At 41.3% G+C, this 4574-nt stretch overlaps 1 non-coding gene across 1 annotated transcript; it reads left to right on the top strand.

Annotated features, from left to right (window-relative positions):
* The first annotated feature begins 3879 nt into the window (after positions 1 to 3879).
* LOC141694532 (small nucleolar RNA R71) lies at positions 3880 to 3986 on the top strand. The gene has a single exon (XR_012563827.1). It is a non-coding gene; the product is annotated as a small nucleolar RNA R71 (small nucleolar RNA).
* The last annotated feature ends 588 nt before the right edge of the window (positions 3987 to 4574 follow it).

Raw genomic sequence — 4574 nt, 5'->3', positions numbered from 1 at the left:
AAGTCAATTCCCCAAACATCGAAGACTTCAACCTCGAGAAGCACATTAAGAGGCATCTCATCCCTCTTAGACATATTACCCACACGTTGACATCGATCACATTTCAAAATGAACTGATGAGCATATTTAAACAAGGTTGGCCAAAAGAAACCTGCTTGAAGAATACGAGATGTTGTCTTTTATCCACCATAGTGTCCTCCATAAGCCATTGAGTGGCAATCTCGCAAGATCCCCCCCCCCCATTTCGCTGTAAGGAATACATCTCCTGATGATTTGGTCAACTCCTTGTCGAAAAAAAATGGCTCATCCCATATATACCTCTTCACTTCATGTAGAAACTTCTTCATTTGAGCATACGATAAGTCGGGAGGCATGATATTACTCACAAGGTAGTTTACAATGTCTGCAAACCACGGTTCTTCCTCTTGCACTCCAAATAGCTGCTCATCGGGAAAAGACTCATTTATCAATATCTTGTCCAGTGAGATAGCATTAGGGTTTTTGAAATGAGATAGATGATCAGCGACTTCATTTTCAGTCCCTTTTCTTTCCTTGATCTCTACTTCAAATTCTTGAAGCAAAAGAACCCATTTGATCAATCTAGACTTCGTGTCCTTCTTCGAGACGAGATAACGAATTGCAGCGTGATCAATGAAAACTGTCACTTTAGTCCCAAGTAGATATGATCGAAATTTCTCAAAACCATAGACAATAGCCAAAAGTTCTTTTTCCGTAGTAGTATAATTTAGTTGAGCACCATTCAAGGTCTTACTAGCGTAGTAGACCACATGAAATATGTTATTCTTTCTCTGCCCAAGAACTGCTCCAGCTGCATATTCACTTGCATCGCACATCATCTCAAAAGGTTCATTCCATTCAGGTGCAGTTATGACAGGTGTCGTGATTAAACTCTTTTTTAGTATCTCAAAAGCGGCAAGGCACTCGTCATCAAACTTGACAGGGACATCTTTCTCTAGCAAACTGCACAATGGCTTCGAAATCTTATAGAATTCCTTGATGAAACGCCTATAGAAACCTGCATGACCAAGAAAACTGTGAATTCCTTTAACCGAAATTGGTGGAGGAAGATTTTCAATGACCCCCACCTTGGCTTTGTCCACCTCAAGACCTTTACTAAAAACCTTGTGCCCAAGAATAATGCCCTGTCGCACCATAAAGTGACATTTCTCCCAATTGAGAACCAAGTTGGTCTCAACACACCTTTTGAGAACATGTCCAAGATTCGGCAAGCATTCATCAAAAGAATCACCAAATACAGAAAAGTCGTCCATGAACACCTCCACATTCTGGTAAATCATATCAGAAAAGTTGGCCATCATATACCTCTGAAATGTGGCTGGTGCACCACACAGACCAAAAGAAACTCGTCTGAAGGCGAAAGTACCAAATAAACAAGTGAAGGTAGTCTTCTCCTGATCTTCTGGAGCGATACAAATCTGATTATAACCCGAATAGCCATCCAGACTACAGTAGTACTCGTGACCAGCCAATCTGTCGAGCATCTAGTCAATAAAAGGCAGAGGGAAGTGATCCTTCCTGGTGGTCTTGTTCAGTTTCCTGTAGTCCATACAAACTCTCCATCCCGTGACTGTTCGAGTATGAATGAGCCCATTCTTCTAATTAGCCACAACTGTGATACCTCATTTCTTCGGTACACACTGAACTAGACTCACCCAAGAACTGTCAGAAATGGGATAGATAATCCCTGCATCTGGCCACTTAAGAATTTCCTTCTTCACTACGTCCTTCATGATTGGATTAAGTCTTCTTTGCTGCTCAACTATAGGCTTGCTACCTTCTTTTAGGAGGATTTTATGCATGCAATAAGAAGGGCTGATTCCCTTAATATCTGCTATAGTCCACCCGATTGCCGATTGGAATTCTCTTAGAATCCTCAAGATCTTCTCCTCTTTGCTACCTGAAGGTCAGATGCAATAATCACAGGTAAAGTAGATGCATCACCTAAAAAAGCATACCTCAAATGTTCAGGTAAAGGCTTAAGCTCAAGAGTAGGAGCCTCCTCAATAGATGGCTTGAGACGTTTAGGAGCTTTGTTCAATTCCTCCATTCCAAGAGATTCAAAAGTCATATCAATCTTCCTCTTCCAAGGAGAAGCATTCGGATATTGCAATTGCTCTTCACCTTTGTCATCTTCACTTTCTGAATTCCTTAACAAGGCCTTCTCTAAAGCATCAGACCTTAGCAATTGATCAAGTTCTGAAGTAATCACAGAATCAACCAACTCCACCTTTAAGCACTCATCATTTTCCGTAGGAAATTTCATAGCATCGAACACATTAAAAGTTACATCCTGATCCAACACACTCATTATAAGCTCACCCTTCTACACATCTATCAAGGTTCGGCCAGTAGCCATGAAGGGTCTTCCCAAGATTATGGAAATCTTCTTATCCTCCTCGAAATCAAGAATTATAAAATCAGCAGGGAAGATGAGTTTATCAACCTTGACCAAGACATCCTCCACAATACCTCGAGGATATGTAATAGAACGATCGGCCAACTGCAAGGTCATATAAGTCGGTTTTGGATCAGGCAATTTCAATTTCTTGAAGATTGACAAAGGCATCAGATTGATGCTATCTCCCAAGTCACATAAGCATCTGTCAAAAGACACTTTTCCAATAGTACACGGAATAGTGAAGCTTCCTGGATCTTTTAGCTTTTGAGGCAACTTCTGTTGTAGCACAATACTGTATTCCTCCATAAGAGCAACAGTCTCTAAATCATCTAGCTTCACTTTCCGAGAGAGAATACCTTCATAAACTTTGCGTAGCTAGGCATCTGCTCAAGAGCCTCAGCGAAAGGTATGTTGATATGAAGTTTCTTGAACACCTCCAGAAACTTCTCAAATTGCTTATCCAGCTTTTTCTTCTGTAGCCGCTTAGGAAAAGGCGGTGGAGGATAGATCAGTTTCTCCCCTGTATTACCCTCAAGAGGAGTGTGCTCAACAGTAGTCTTCCTTGGTACTACTTCTGCTTCCTGCTGCTCTACTTTTTCTTCAACCCAGCTTCTTCATTCAAAATTCAAAACTTTAGTTTGTTCGGTATTCGCAACTTTCCCAGACCTCAAAGTGATTTCTTTCACCTGCTCCTTAGTTTTCCTCTTTCCTGGTACTTCAGTGTCACTAGGTAGTGTACCCGGTTGATGATTTAACAAGACATTGGTAATTTGTCCAATTTAATTTTCCAAGATCTTGATAGAAACAGCTTGGCTTTTGCACATAAGCTTCAACTCTTCTAATTCAGATTTTTCATTAGCTTGTTGCAGCTAAAGTTGTTGTCATGGTACATATTACGGTTGCTGAAAATCGGGGGGTTGTACTGCTTAGCTGGGTACTGCTGATAAGGCTGTTGAACCGCATTCTGAGCGTTGCTCCAGGTGAAATTAGGATGATTGCGGTTGTTAGGATGATAGGTGGCTGGCACAGGTTGTTGCGATCGCTGAAAGTTGCTCATGAATTGAGCTGATTCACTAAAAATAGCACACTGATCAGTAAAAATAGCACACTGATCAGTCTCATGGGCACCAGCACAAATTTCACAGACACTAGTGATTTGATTAACTCCATAATTAGCGAAAATTTCCACCTTCATTGTCAAAGCCTTAAGTTGGGCAGCTATAGCAGTTGCTGCATTCAACTCTAGAATTCCTGCTACTTTACCCTGAGTCAGTCTCTGAGAAGGATTCTGGTATTCATTAGCAACCATCAGTTCGATCAGTTTATAAGCTTTATTGTAGCTTTTAGCCCACAAGGCTCCTCTTAATGCTGCATCGAGCATGTGTCTAGAAGTAGCACCCAATCCATCTTAGAAATAGTTTATAATCATCCAATCAGGCATGCCATGGTGTGGGCACTTCCTTAGCATCTCCTTATATCGATCCCAAGCCTCACACAGAGATTCTCCAATTTGCTGAGCAAACTGAGTAAGAGCATTCCTGATTGCAGCAGTCTTTGCCGTAGGGAAGAATTTAGTGAGAAAATTTTGAGCAAGATCTTCCCATGTAGTGATAGACCCTGGTGGTAGAGAATGTAACCAGCACTTAGCTTTATCCCTCAAAGAGTCTGGGAAGAGTTGCAGTTTAATAGCATCTTCAGTCACACCATTGAACTTGAAAGTGTCACAGATATCGATAAAATACCTGATGTGCATGTTGGGGTCTTCTATAGGAGAACCCTCAAACTGAACTGAGTTCTGTATCATCTGAATCGTGCTTGACTTGATCTCAAAAGTGTTAGCCGAGATGGCTGGCCTGATGATGCTTGACTGAATATCATTGATCTTAGGCTGAGAATAGTCCATCAAAGCCTTAGGAATTTCTGCTTGATCTCCCATTACTACTAAAGTTGGTTCCTCGACTTTCTCTTCTTCTTCTACCTTCTATTCGTCCTCAAAAACTTGCTTTCGAATCACTACAACTTCTTTCTCGGCTTAATCCAGAGTCCTCTTATGAGCCCGCGAACTCGTATGCATACACGCTTGCTAGAGTACCTGAAATAAGGCAAGGAAACAGATAAGTAACAATGTCCGAGT

The sequence above is a fragment of the Apium graveolens genome, chromosome 10 (assembly GCF_009905375.1).
Source record: "Apium graveolens cultivar Ventura chromosome 10, ASM990537v1, whole genome shotgun sequence".
Classification (NCBI taxonomy): Eukaryota; Viridiplantae; Streptophyta; class Magnoliopsida; order Apiales; family Apiaceae; genus Apium; species Apium graveolens.
Note: the sequence above shows the minus strand (reverse complement) of the source record. Positions and strands in the feature narration are given on the sequence as shown.